Raw genomic sequence first — 12,957 nt, 5'->3', positions numbered from 1 at the left:
GGAGGCTGGGAGGCTGTGGGTGATTAGGAAGCTGCAGGACGGTGAGGCCACCTCGAGCTGCTGTGGTCACTGTGGCGCCAGCCGGCCGGCCTCACTGTCCCGCCTGAGAGGCCAGGGACCCTCTCCCAGGACGCAGCAGGTCCCAGGAGACAGCCTGTTGGGCTCCTGGTTTCACGGGGTCACCCTCCCACCTTCCCTCCCGGGTCAAGGCAGTGACAGGGGCAGGACAGCAGGCAGGAAGCTGCCCGTGACCTCAGGGTTGTCTTTAGGTGGGCCAGGCCCCAGCCAGCTCCCTGCCCGGACGCCTGGCCCTGTCACCAAACCAGACTCCAGTGACCTGGTGACTGCCACTTGGAAAGGCAAACGGCAGAAGGACAGAGGGAGGTGTCAGGCAGACAGCTCGCAGGCGCTCTCCACTAAACGCCTCCACTGCCACTCGGGAGCAGCGCTCCTACTTCCCGGGTGAGGGAACAGCCCGAGGTCGGAGCGGCGTTTAGGAGTAGAGCTGGGCTTGGAAGGCAGATCTGCTCCTTTTAGCTGAGGTGCTCCTCTGCCCCCCGGCCTGGAATCCCATCCTGACCTTTCACCCGAGGACCTGTGACGTCATGATAAGAGACATATATGTGGCCCTCTGTCTCCGGCTCCCAGCCAGACCCCCCAAAACTCTCGTAATTTCCTAAGCGACAAAAGCGATTGAAGCATTTTGCTACTTTTGGTTTTTGTCCCCGGCTTCTGAACCAGCTCCATCTGTGAAGCATCTCTCGTTACTCATAACAAGCCCGGTTCAGTCGCACCTGAACTTATCTTAAGGAGGTGACCTGGGCAAAGCCCCTAGAGACAGCCCCCGCCCTTGTGAGGAGGGGGTGGGACTTTCAGTCACCTCTGACCCGAGGAGGTGAGAGGGGCTAAGAACAGCCTGTGATTTAAGGTGTCACACCTGCACAGTGGACCCCCCAAGAGAACTGAACAACGGGGGGTAGGAGAATTTCTCGGGGGTTGGTGAACCACCCAGGGGGCCCATTCCAAGCCCCAAGGGACAGAGGGCAGCTTCTGGACCTCGCCCTATGCACCCCCTTCGCCGGCCTCTCACCTGACTTTTTAGAGTATCATTTGTAACGAATTGTAATCTCTGAAGTGCTTCCCTGAGCTCTGCCATCTGTTCTGGCGAGTTGTCCAGACTGAGGAGGGGTCTTGGGGGCCCGGGTTTACAGCTGGTGGGTAGAAGCACAGTGACAACTTAGGGCTGGCACCTGAGGTGGGGGTCCGGTAACCCTGATCCTGTGAGGCTTGAGACAACCCTAGGGGGTCAGCGCCAGAACAGAGCTGAACCGTTAAGACCCCCCAGTTGGCATCTGCAGAGAAAGGGAGAGCCGGCCGGCCGGCGGGGAAGACCCCGCCCCCCTGGATGTTGTTACTAGCAGGGAGCCCCAGGTTTGATGGAGAACCCCACGCCGAGGGCCCTCTGGATGTTCGTGTCCATCTCTGCGCCGTGGAAGCCCCTGAAACCTCGGACCCGAGTCCGGAGATGGGGGCTCAGCCTGGGCGTCCCCAGCACCTGGCGGCCTCCTCAGGTGCGCCGGCAGCTGCTGTGAGGAGGTGTCGAGAATGGATGCTCTGAGCGCGTGCCCACGTGCCCACAGGCGTGCTGGCCTCCTGCGATGGAGACCTGAGCTCTGGACTGAGGAAGCCTCCTGGCTGTGACGACGAGAGTGAAAGGAAACGCTGCCTCCGACGCAGACCTCGTCCTGCTCTTTTCAGTGAATGGCAGAAGCTCTGCAGGCCGGTCAGAGGTGGGATACAGGTCAGAGCCCAGGTACAGGCACCTGTGCAGCAGCCCACTGGCTGTGTGTCTTTGAAGAAGCTGCTTTCTGTTTTGCAGCCTCTGCATTTCACGCCCGTTTGCAAGGATGCTCTGATGTCACGCCCGTTTGCAGGGATGCTCTGATGTCACGCCCGTGTGCAAGGATGCTCTGATGTCACGCCCGTTTGCAAGGATGCTCCGATGTCACACCCGTTTGCAAGGATGCTCTGTCGGAAGCAGAAGGAAGTGAGAGAGAAGAGGAAGGACGGCTGTGCCTAAGCTCCAGCACACGCTGTGTTTCCCTGGTTCCTTCTCAGCACATTTTCCTCCGCACCTTCTTTCTTCCACCGCAGTGAGATGTCGTACCCTGTTCGCGCTTCGAGGCCTCAGCAAACACTGAGTGAATTAACACTTTGGTTATTACTCAGCAATGATGTGTTTGGGGGGAGGTGCCGCACAGAACAGAGAGGAAACTCCCGCACACAGTTCTCTACAGCCCACGTCAACTTCCTGGGGCACACGGGGTTATTACACTGGATTCCAGTTCTATGCAGCCTCTCCCGAAACACGCTCAAAGAGTCCATTTCGCACTTGTCAGCCCCTTTTCGTTGAAACACATTTGGCAAACAGCGGTGAACAGAGGTCCAGGCGCGGAGGGTTCGGAAGTCTGAGCTCATCTCCGCATCCCGGCTGACCTGCCGCAGGGACGCCACCAGACACCTCGGGTCTCACACTGTCCCAGGAGGAGGCTCAAGAAGAGGCGACAGGAGCAGGTGCTTGTGGACAGAGGTGCCGAGGAAGGAAGGACTGGATCCTCACTTACGCAGCTCGGAGAGGCATCAGGATGCTCTCCAGGCAAAGTGCGTAAGAAGTTCACTGCAGCAGGAGGTGCGAGAATTTGTGCTCATTCTCGCCCTGTGAACATTTAATTACTTTTGTTCTAATCACTTGCAGGCTACGTTCCTGAACGCTCTTCTGGACGCGCATCTCAGCTTTCTACGCTTTGGCTGCGGGGCTGTCTTGCGTCTCAGACCTGTCTTTTCAGTGCACGGTTGGTTATAAAACGCTGCGTCTGTGGCCCGAATCTGCTCTCTTCCGGCCCCAGAGACATCCAGCCCCTTCGCCGCACTTTTAACAAGGTGACCCCTGCCTTTCCTCCTGGGCTTGCTCATCAACCGGCTCCCGCACGCTCAGTAAACCAGTCCCCAGAGCTTTGGGATCTGCCAGAAGCGTTTTCCTTGTATCTTTGGGATGCAGGTTTGCTTTGAGAAATGTTTAAGCCCTGGGCCCTTTGCAACTCTGTTGAAATACTTGTTGTGGTTTTATTTTATTTTTATTTTTATTTTATTTTTTTGTCTTTTTGCCATTTCCTGGGCTGCTCCCTCGGCATATGGAGGTTCCCAGGCTAGGGGTCTCATCGGAGCTGTTGCTGCTGGCCTACACCACAGCCACAGCAACGTGGGATCCGAGCCACATCTGCAACCTACACCACAGCTCAGGGCAACGCCGGATCCTTAACCCACTGAGTGAGGCCAAGGATCGAACCCGCAACCTCAAGGTTCCTAGTCGGATTCGTTAACCACTGTGCCACGACGGGAACTCCTTGTTGTTGCTTTAGAGTTACAAAGAATCCTCTGACTCCAGCACCTTTAAGGGTCAGGGTTCTGCCTGGCCCTTAAAGGCCAGTCTAACTGCCCGGGATCTGAACACTAGGTCTGCTTTTTTACTTCTTAACCACTTACAGGTCACCTACACACTACTCGTATAGTTTCAAAGTATTTTCGGTCAACTTGAAGTTTCGTTTAACATTTCACACCTTTGCTTGGCCATAGCTCGCATCTCCTCCGACACTGTCGGCTGAAGGGTAGGAGGTGTTTGCTTGGCCTTGACCAAGCCGCCCAAGGCTGGTCCATTGCAAGAGGTCACAGCAATGCCCGCAGGACCAGGAAGAGCCGACTGGAGACCCGGGTGGACTGTGTTTGAAGCCAGATGAGGAAAGCACAGCCTCTGGGGATCAGCTCTGGAAAGGACGGGACAGACACAGGAAGGGCAGAAGCACCGGGGTTCTCAGACTGTCCACTATATCTCATCAGCACGCCTCACTCCTCTAACCTCTGCCCTGGGTTCCCCCAGGAGCCCCAGAACTTTCTAGAAAAGCTACAGATGCTCACAGGGAGGGGCTAGGGAGCCCCCAGAGGGTCTTCTCCGATTTACCAGAATGATGGGCTGGGAAACGAGACTGCGGGCGCCCCGGCTGCATCCTGCGGAGGGGCCCCCTCCTGGCCCAGGCTGCTCAGGCTGCGCTGCCTCCCGGCCCTCCCCTCGGCCACCTGGAGGCCACACCTGCTCTCACTGCTGCTCTTCTTCGCTTCCAGGCCTTGGCATCTGATGCTTCTCAGGCCAAGAACCCCTTGCCCCTTGCCCCCTCCCCAGCACACGCACAAGCTTGGAGATGCCACCCAGGGTCCTCAGGCAGCTCTGCCGGGCTGGCTCCTCATGCCAACAGCGGCCAATATGAGATCCACCTGCCTTTATCACTGAACGGACCGCACTGCATGAAATACACGGCCCGTGACCCAAACCACGTGCTGCTACCAGGCCCCCGTACCCACCACGTTCTAATAAACACACCCCTGACTCCTCTTCTGACAAGTGTGGTAGAATCTCTCCACTCTGCCCAGAAAACAGCCCCGTTCCCTCCCTCCATCCACTGGCCGCCTGGCTGGGAACTGTCCACCTTCTCCCCCATCTGTCTGTCCTTCCGCCACCCCCACCCCCACCGCTGCCGGCTCCTCAGGTCTGCAGGGAAAGGCAGGGTATTTCCACCTGAGAGTTCGGGTCGCTTCCCCCACATGACTGGGGTCCCAGGCAGCCAGGCTGTGGGAAGAAGGCTCACAGGGCATCTACCTGAGTCACCAGCAGCACTGGCCCCTCGCCGCAGAGTGGACACCTGCCATTAGTGGCGGGATGGAGACTCAGATGCGGTCTCTCTGGGCGAGGACCCTGTGTATTCAGGGACAACGCGGTGGAAGGGCCAGCTCTGGGCTGGCAGCTGTGGCGCCTCGGGCAGGTGATCGGGGACCAAGGCCTCGGTCTTGTCACCTGCCGAGTGACATCAACCAGATGAACCTCTGCCGTCTCCTCCAGCCGCGAACTCGATGGACACACGCTTGGAGGTGTTTCAAGTGCATGTGGCGAGGTGAACCCCAGAACCTCCGAATGAGGCCTTACTTGGAAACAAGTCTCATGCAAGATGCAGTCAGTCAGGATGAGGTCTCAGAGGAGCAGGGTGGGCCCCAGTGTGACTGGGTCGTCATAACAAGCAGACGTCTGGACACAGCAGCGCGCGGGGAGGGCGCCAGGGGAAGGAAAGGCAGGGGTGAGGTGTCTGCACACCCCGGAGCACAAGGATCTCCGGCAAAGCGCCAGGAGCAGAACGCCCCTCCCGGCCTCTGAGGAACCAGCCCCACCTCGTCTCAGACTTCCAGCCTCTGGCGGGAGGAGATGGCACCTTTCCTTGGTTCCAGCTGCCCTGTCTATGGGGCTTTGCAACAGCAGAACAGGGAACTCAGACAGACAGCACAGCCCGCCAGCACCCTACCTTTCAGCAGCGTCCACCCGACCTGAGAAATACCTGTGCATTCACTGAACTGTCAGCTCGTGGGCACTTTTCTTTCTTCACACCCCCCCCCCTTTCAGCTGAATGCATCGCCCACTCACACACAGCAGCTGGAGCTGGGAACCAGCTGGACTGGGCCCACTGGGAACTCAGAGGTGGGGATGTGGGGCCAGTGGGGGCACAGGACTTGGGGGCCCGGGAGGGCCTGCAGCCAGCAGGGACTTGGTGGGAAGGTGCCAGTGGAGAGCTGGGAGGTGATGCCAGGGGTGGCTGGGTTCGCAGCCCCCAGGAGTGTGGCCCAGGGCCCCCCAGCAGGTGAAGGTCAAGAGACAGAGATGTGGGCTGCTGTGGAGGTACTGTGAGGGCCGGTGTTCGGGGGAGGCCTTCTGATAACGACCAACTCCCCAGTTGGCCAGAGGGCTTCTGAGGGTCAAAAACAAGGCTCGAGGCAGCAGAAGGGGAAGAAGCCCCAGCCTTCTAACCACGCTGCCTGTGTAGACCAAGATTAACCTACTCAATTTCCAACTCACAGCCAAAGATTCTCAGGCAAGTAAATTTAGTAGCCAGTCTGGATCAAGGTGGGTGAGTAATAATTCTGACTGTAACTTCTTATTGATGTGATTCTGGGCATCTTAGGATATGAAATACTCCTGCTGGATGGACCATAACTCCTGGAAAGCGCTATGATCACTCACTTTAGGGAGGACGGGAAGGGCACCTTTTGGCCACGGACGGGCCGTTTTCCCTGCTTCTGTGGGCATCACCGGGCTGGTGTTGTGTAACTGACCGTTACCTATCCCCTGTGAGATAAACCCATCTTTCTCTCTCATCAGCTACACAAGCCAAATAACACGACGATGTTTTGGGTCGGAGAACTATGATTTTTGTGATGTTAAATTCCAAGACAAAATAAAAAATAGATTTAGAAAATTCTTTCCTTCTTCCAGAACAAAGAGAAAAGAGACCCAGGTCCCCTCCCGCCCGCGGGTCACATTCACCTGGGTCCCTGCGACAAGCCCTCCCCCAGAGACAATGGTATTTGAAAGAAAGGAGGGACTCCCCGGCGAAAGCCTTCGCTCACTGAGTCGAGTCGGAAGTGCCTGAAAATTGCACGTTTCGGTGGATAAACATGCTGCTGTCTTTACGTCCTTCCTGAACCCGGTTTGTGCCTGAGGGGAGGTCAGGCAGGTGAGACCACAGCTGGGCGTGACCCCAGGGCAGAGGGGTCAGCAGTGGAGGGGCTGCCCGCTTCCCTGGGAGGGGGTACCCTGTGCACGTGCTCGCGTGTGCATTCACCATGCAGCATGAGTCCGGATTCTCCTGGGGAGCTCAAGAAGGACAAGGCGGAGCCTGAACGGATTTCCAGAAAAAAACTCGGTACTGGAAGAAAAGCTCCGACCACAGCCTGAATTACTGGTGGCTCTGGAGACTCCTCTGCAGGTGGCGGGTCAGGGCCGTCCCTCTTCTCTGGGACGGGTCCCGTCTCGTTCCGCCTCCGGTGCGAACCCGCCGGGGTGCTCCAGAGACCGTCAAGCAGCCCTGTCCTCATTCCCTCGCCTTCCTGCAATGATCTCAGGGGCCGGGTTAACAAGACCCATTAAAGCACACCCCGCAGGATCCTTGGTTTTTTTACTGTGCCTCTGAGAGCCCCTCTATTCTGTCCAAGCCACAGCGAGAGAACCGGGCCCAACTGGCAGGAACACTGTGGCCCCGAGGTCCACACACCCTTCCCTGGCGCAGTGCACAGCCTCTGCACACTGGCTGCCTCTGCTTTTCACACACATGTCAAACACACTGTGTAGGTGTCAGGCACCTTCCAGCTTCTTACGTCTCCTAACAACCCTATGAAGAGGGTACTGCTATTACCCTCGTGACACCAGTTGGGAGACCAGGCACAGAAAGGTGCCACCATCCGCTCAAGGCTGCACAGCAAGCAAATGCCTGGGCTGGGGTCCAGGTATTCTGGCCCCACGTCCTGCTTTTCTGCCCGTGGCGCCACGCAGGGCTCCTCTCCGCTGCCCACCTCCTGGCTCACGGCTGGGCTTCTTCCACCTGCCAGCAAACTCTGGGCCCTCCCTGGAGCTCTGTCTCCCCCACTCAACCTCTCCTGTCCCCGAGGGCGTCTGCAGGCCCCTCTGGTTAGTGTTGTCTCTCTTCTGTCCTAGAAGCCCCAGGGGAAGGAGGGCCACGGTTTTGCCCCACTGTTTCCCCAGCGCCAGGGCCTGGGATGCGCGTGTTCCTGGGTTCTATCCATGGAGCCCCCTGCCTCCTAACCAAGGCTCCTTAGCATCTGCCGAGAGGAAGGAGAAGGCGGTCGGGAGGAAGAAGGCGGGCCCCGCCCAAACTACCACCCAAGAGTCTGTGCCCTGCCATCTGCCCATCTGGGCGGCTCTGAGGCCACACAGGAGTCTCTGAATAGCGAATGTTTCTCTCAAAATCACATTTTCAAAAACTAGGCTCTTAATCATCAAACTAGCATGCACTACTGATTAAAGATTCAAAGCACTGACCTGTAAGCGGTGAAAGCAAAAGCTCGAGAGGCACCTGCCGTCCGCGCTCACTGCTCACAGGTGCTCGTGTGTTGCCGGCGATCCTCTTAGCTCATCTCCCGGGGTCTTTTCTTAAAACGCAAACAGGATCGCTCTGGACATTTGCTATTTGTACTCTCGCTCTGTTTCTGGCTGAGACACCTTCCCCAGCCAGTCGTGCAGACCTGCCTCGCTCCCCGTGGGGACGGACCTGCCCCCCTGGACGCCCGCAGGGGCGGGGACGGCGTCTCCTCCTCCCCTTCCTTCCCACACTAACACCCCGAACGCTCGTCGTCCTCGGGTGGAACATCCCAGAAGGGAATCACCTGGATGAAGGGCTTTCGATTCTTCGACGGATCTCTTCGACGGCTGGGGGGCGGGTACGAGCCCAGCCCGCCGAGGGCTCCTCTGCCCGCACACGCACCCCGCACCGGGTGCCACGCTGGACCGAGGGGCGGAAGTGGTCCCGCACACTCCTAGCCAGGAAGACGGCACAGCCACTGCAGAAAACAGTGACGTGGTCCCTCAAAAAATTAAAAGCAGAATAACCATAGCATCCAAGAATTCCCACTTCTGGGCTTCACCATGTTGAAGAGATGTGCACACCCGAGCTCAAAGCAGCATCAGTTACAAGGGCCAAAAGGGGGAGGCGACCCCAATGTCCACAGACGGATGACAGATGAGCCAAGGGTGGCAAACCAGTCAACGGAGTATTATGCAGCCATAAAAAGTGGGGAAATTCTGACATACACCACAGTATGGATAACTCTTGGGACATTATGCTAAGTGAAATAAACCAATCACACACAACCAAATACTGTATGCGTCCACTTATAAGAGGCGCCAACAGCAGTCGAAACACAGAGATAGAAAGTAGAACAGGGCAGGGGCGGAGGTGCCAGCGGCTGGGGGGTGAGAGTGGGATTTTTTGCTGACTGGTGGCCGGGCTTCGTTCTGCAGGATGAAAGCCTGCTGACGGCTGCCCACTGTGCACATACGTGCCACGACTGACTGTGTCCTTAACAATTGGCAAGACGGTAAACTTGCCGCTGTGTGTACTTTATCACAAGAGGAAAGACAGGTAGGGAATAAAACATCCCGAATAACTGTACAGGCACTGGCTGGTTAAGAGAACAAGAAGAGTCGTGGAGAGCAACAGCACAAACTGCTCCGGCTAGCTCCTTCGCGACACAGGGCGGCCTTGAGGCAAAAGGGCTGATAAACGCATTTTGTTCCTTAAGACTGCTGCTTTATAAATTACCGTTCTTGTGTTTTTCTAAATGGTGGTACTCTTTGTCCAATTTTTCTATAGAAAGACAATTCTGTATAAAAGGAAAACAAGCTGAGATTTTCACACAGTTCATGAAATCCAATTGCAGTAACATTTCAGGGAGTTCTCTGCAGCCGAAGAGAGAAAAATGACATCCTTGGCCCAAATTTAAGTAAAAACAGACTAAGATGTAAGCTAGAGACAAGTTGGTTTTTCAAGTTTCAACAGGGCCAAGTGAAAGCGCCTTCTTTATCAGAAATACAAGCAGGGCTACAGGGAATTTTCCCGAAAAACCTTTTCAATTAAAAGCTGAACGTGGGCTCTGTGGCTGCCAAGATCAGAAGGAGACAAGCCCCAAGTGCTCAGCTCCAACGGATGTGGCTTTTAAACCTGACGCGGGCACTGTCTGATGCTGCTGAGTCAGGCCGGGGTGCTCGGACACAGCCAAGTGCTCAGGATTCTGGCCCTGGAGGGGAAGGTGCTGCCTCTGCATGTCCTTGAAGGGGTCACAGACACAGGCTCTGCGCACACACGCAGCCCTTGGTGCTCCGCAGGCGTTGAGCGCCCCGAGAGCCTGAGTGCCTTCTTACGTTCCTCGGGTTGTCACCAGTTTCCAGCAGGGGCTCCTGTGCCCGCTCTTGGGGTCTTAGCACCAAATCTGCTCCGACTGGTTCAAAGTGTGAATCTCAAGATGCAGCGGCATCAGTGATTCCCACAGACACTGCTCTTTCCTTTCAAATGTTGCAGCACTTGGGGTGGGGGGCGGGGTTGTCCAGTAATAGGACTGCCTTTGGGAAAGCGGGGGGCGGGGAGATTGGAGTATTTGTGCTCTCCTTGGATCTGCAGGAAGGACCCCAATTTGTAACTCATTTATGTGGGTTTTGTTTCGGAAAACCAGAGTCGGGGGACATCCAAGACTCCCAGGCTAAGTTCATGGCAGCCTTGGGTGCTGAACATAAAAAGTGAGAAAACAGGACGGAATGCTGTATCTCTCGGGCTGACCCCGTCGAGGAAAAAGGTACCAGTCACCAGAGGAGAAAGAAATCGACAGTTAGACATTGAACTACATGGACTGCTCCAGTTTCAAACAGTGAAACCTCTCTTTTGTGGGGAGGGGGAGGTTGAGGCTTGGAGAGAAAGGAGGGGGTGGGCAAGAGACCCCACACCCACTTTACATTAAACACCAGAGGCGAGGTGGCTGCCAGTGTCGAGAACTCCGTCACTGACCCGTCAGACTGTGGGGACGGCTTCTCATTAGTCACCTCCCAGGACTCCCCACCTGCCTAAAAAGCCAGCATTCCTGAAAACACCAGAGGGACATGGGGCCCCAAACCTGCATGGTCTGTGGACCACAGGGACCAGAAGCGGGGTGCCGATAGGGCTACTGACCAGATGCACGACCTGGTGAGCTGGGGGCTGGAGCTGGGGGTGCACGCGGAGCCGGGGAGGCGCTGCTTGGGAGCCACGTTTGTGTCACGGGTCCAGACAGGGAGACAGACCGTGCCCTAACCACTGCACCTCTCTGCACCCCTAAGGGCAGGTGCAAAGCGGAACCGGCTGGTAACCGAGCGGGGCTCAGGACAAACGCTGACAGTTCTGAGCTGCAGCTGTGCGTTTACGGCCCTGTCTCAGGGATCAGAGGGGACCGTGGATGCAGACGGACGTCTGAAGGTGCGAAGTTAAGATGCTAAACAAAAGCAAGATCTGAAAGGCCCCTGTGGAGAGACACTTGGGAGGCAGGAATGCGGATGCTGCAGACCTGCCCTGCATCCCGAGCAGGCCAGTGGGCAGCAGACGGTGACCCAGACACCACAGGCGTCCCTTTCCTGATTTTCTGCATGACAAGGCCATGGACAGTGATGGCACCAACCACTAGGCTCCAAACTCGACTCCAGGGGTTTCGGGTGAGGAGTCGTGCCGCGCAGATGGTTCACGGCTCTGCAAACCAGACTCTGAGGCAGGCATGTCCTGAAGTGGGTTCTGATCTGCTGGGCTGGACGGCAAGCTGGCCTTGGACTAGAAGGGCAGAGTTCAGCGTCTCTCTTGCACAGGCAGAGACATTAACCAACAGGAACCCGTGCATTCATGAGCCAGGTTGGAAGGGAGCAGAAGACCATGGTCCTTGCGTAACATTTAAAGACAGATTTAGAGGGAGCGCCGGGGAACAGACTTAACTGAGGGACACTTTCACCCTCTGGTTCTACGTCTCAAAATACGCTCTCAAGGCCAAAGAGCTGCTGTTCCGCCTCCTTGGACAGCACAGCGATGACCTTGACCATGGGGCCTGCACACGTGCCGGGTCCCTGGCCAGGCTGCACTGGATCTGAAACCACTGCAGTGAGACAGCAGAGGCTCAGACCCAGACCGGGGTCCCCGTGCCCGTTACCACTGTCCTGTGTGTGTTTCTCTGGCTGAGGTCTCCCGTCGTCCTGTGACCCCCCCAGGTGAGCCTTTGGCTGCTCTCCTGAGCTGTGTTTGCTCATGGAGGCTCAGGGGTTGAGCGCAGGTGCGGCAGTGGACCCCTGAAGGCAGGGCCGCGGGGCCAGCGTCTACGGGAGCTGCATCTCCCAGGAGCCAGGGCCCCGGCCCCGCCCGGGTCAGACCACGAAGGCGGGGCCGGGACCATCCCTGACAGAGGCCCTCAGGCCCATCTGTGCTCAGTGACCCCGGAACAACGCGGTGGAGGAAATTCTGTGTTGCCCTTGAGGTTCCTCTAAATCACAAACTCAACCCCCACACACGACGTCAGACCCCCCCCCGCCAGGACCCCTGGCTCCTTGATCCCCACGGCCCTCCAGACACTCAGCAGCCTGGGGATCAGAGCTGCTCTCCCGGGGGGCGTGGTCGTCCTCTCCCTGAGAGGTGGCTCCCCTGCCCCAGGGGGCTGGTCTCGGCTGCTCCCTTTGGGACAGTCCCTTGCATGATGGCAGTTACCAGGCTGGCTAGTTTGTTTATTTTCTTTTTGTAGGGCCAAACCCAAAGGATATGGAAGTGCCCAGACTAAGGGTGGAAATGGAGCTGCCGCTGTCCAGCCTACACCACAGCCACAACAACTTGGGGTCCAAACTGCGTTTTGACCTACACCACAGCTCATGGCAACACTGGATCCTTAACCCACTGAGCGAGGCCAGGGATTGAACCCACGTCCTCATGGATACTAGCCTGGTTCTTGACCCGCTGAGCCACAATGGAGACTCTGAGGCCGACTCGTTTTAATCAAACTCACGGACAAGAGTCATTTTCACAGATTAACTATCTCGGTCCCGGGCCAGGCGGGTGTTAGGGGCTGGGGCCCAGATGTGTCCACCCCCTGCAGGGACCCACTTTGGTGTGAAACGGCTGCAGGTGCCACCCCAGGACGCATCCAAACACTGTAGCAACTCATCTCTGCGACTCCAGGGGCCTGGGTGTTGCCAGTCGAGGGCTCCAGAGCCGCTGGCTCACCAGGGCATCATCAGGGGTAAATCTGAGGGCAGCTTTAGTTCTGCAGCCGGAAGGGGTGGGCAGAGCTACCAGCTTGGGGGGGTGGAGACAGCCCCCTGGTGCTCGAGATGGTCCCCAGGAGAAAGGCATGTCCAGCCAGGATGGGGGGGGGCCGCAGCGAAGGCCTCCTCCCCCCCACTGTTTACACGGCTGCTGGGTGGGATGCTCCCCCCTTTACTTGGCGTTTTCTCATTGACATCTAGCTTGTCGGGGCAGAAAGATGTCAACAGGCATTTTCTACACGTAACTTATATGC

At 57.2% G+C, this 12,957-nt stretch overlaps 1 protein-coding gene across 18 annotated transcripts in view; it reads right to left on the bottom strand.

Annotated features, from left to right (window-relative positions):
* Positions 1 to 12,957, bottom strand: part of RPS6KA2 (ribosomal protein S6 kinase A2) — a 319,578-nt gene that overhangs the window by 37,202 nt on the left and 269,419 nt on the right. The window lies entirely within an intron of this gene.

This window comes from Sus scrofa, chromosome 1 (genome assembly GCF_054392235.1).
Source record: "Sus scrofa isolate SSC_HxYL_T2T_F1_AM1 chromosome 1, Sscrofa_HxYL_maternal_Yorkshire_Landrace_v2.0, whole genome shotgun sequence".
Lineage (NCBI taxonomy): Eukaryota > Metazoa > Chordata > Mammalia > Artiodactyla > Suidae > Sus > Sus scrofa.
Note: the sequence above shows the minus strand (reverse complement) of the source record. Positions and strands in the feature narration are given on the sequence as shown.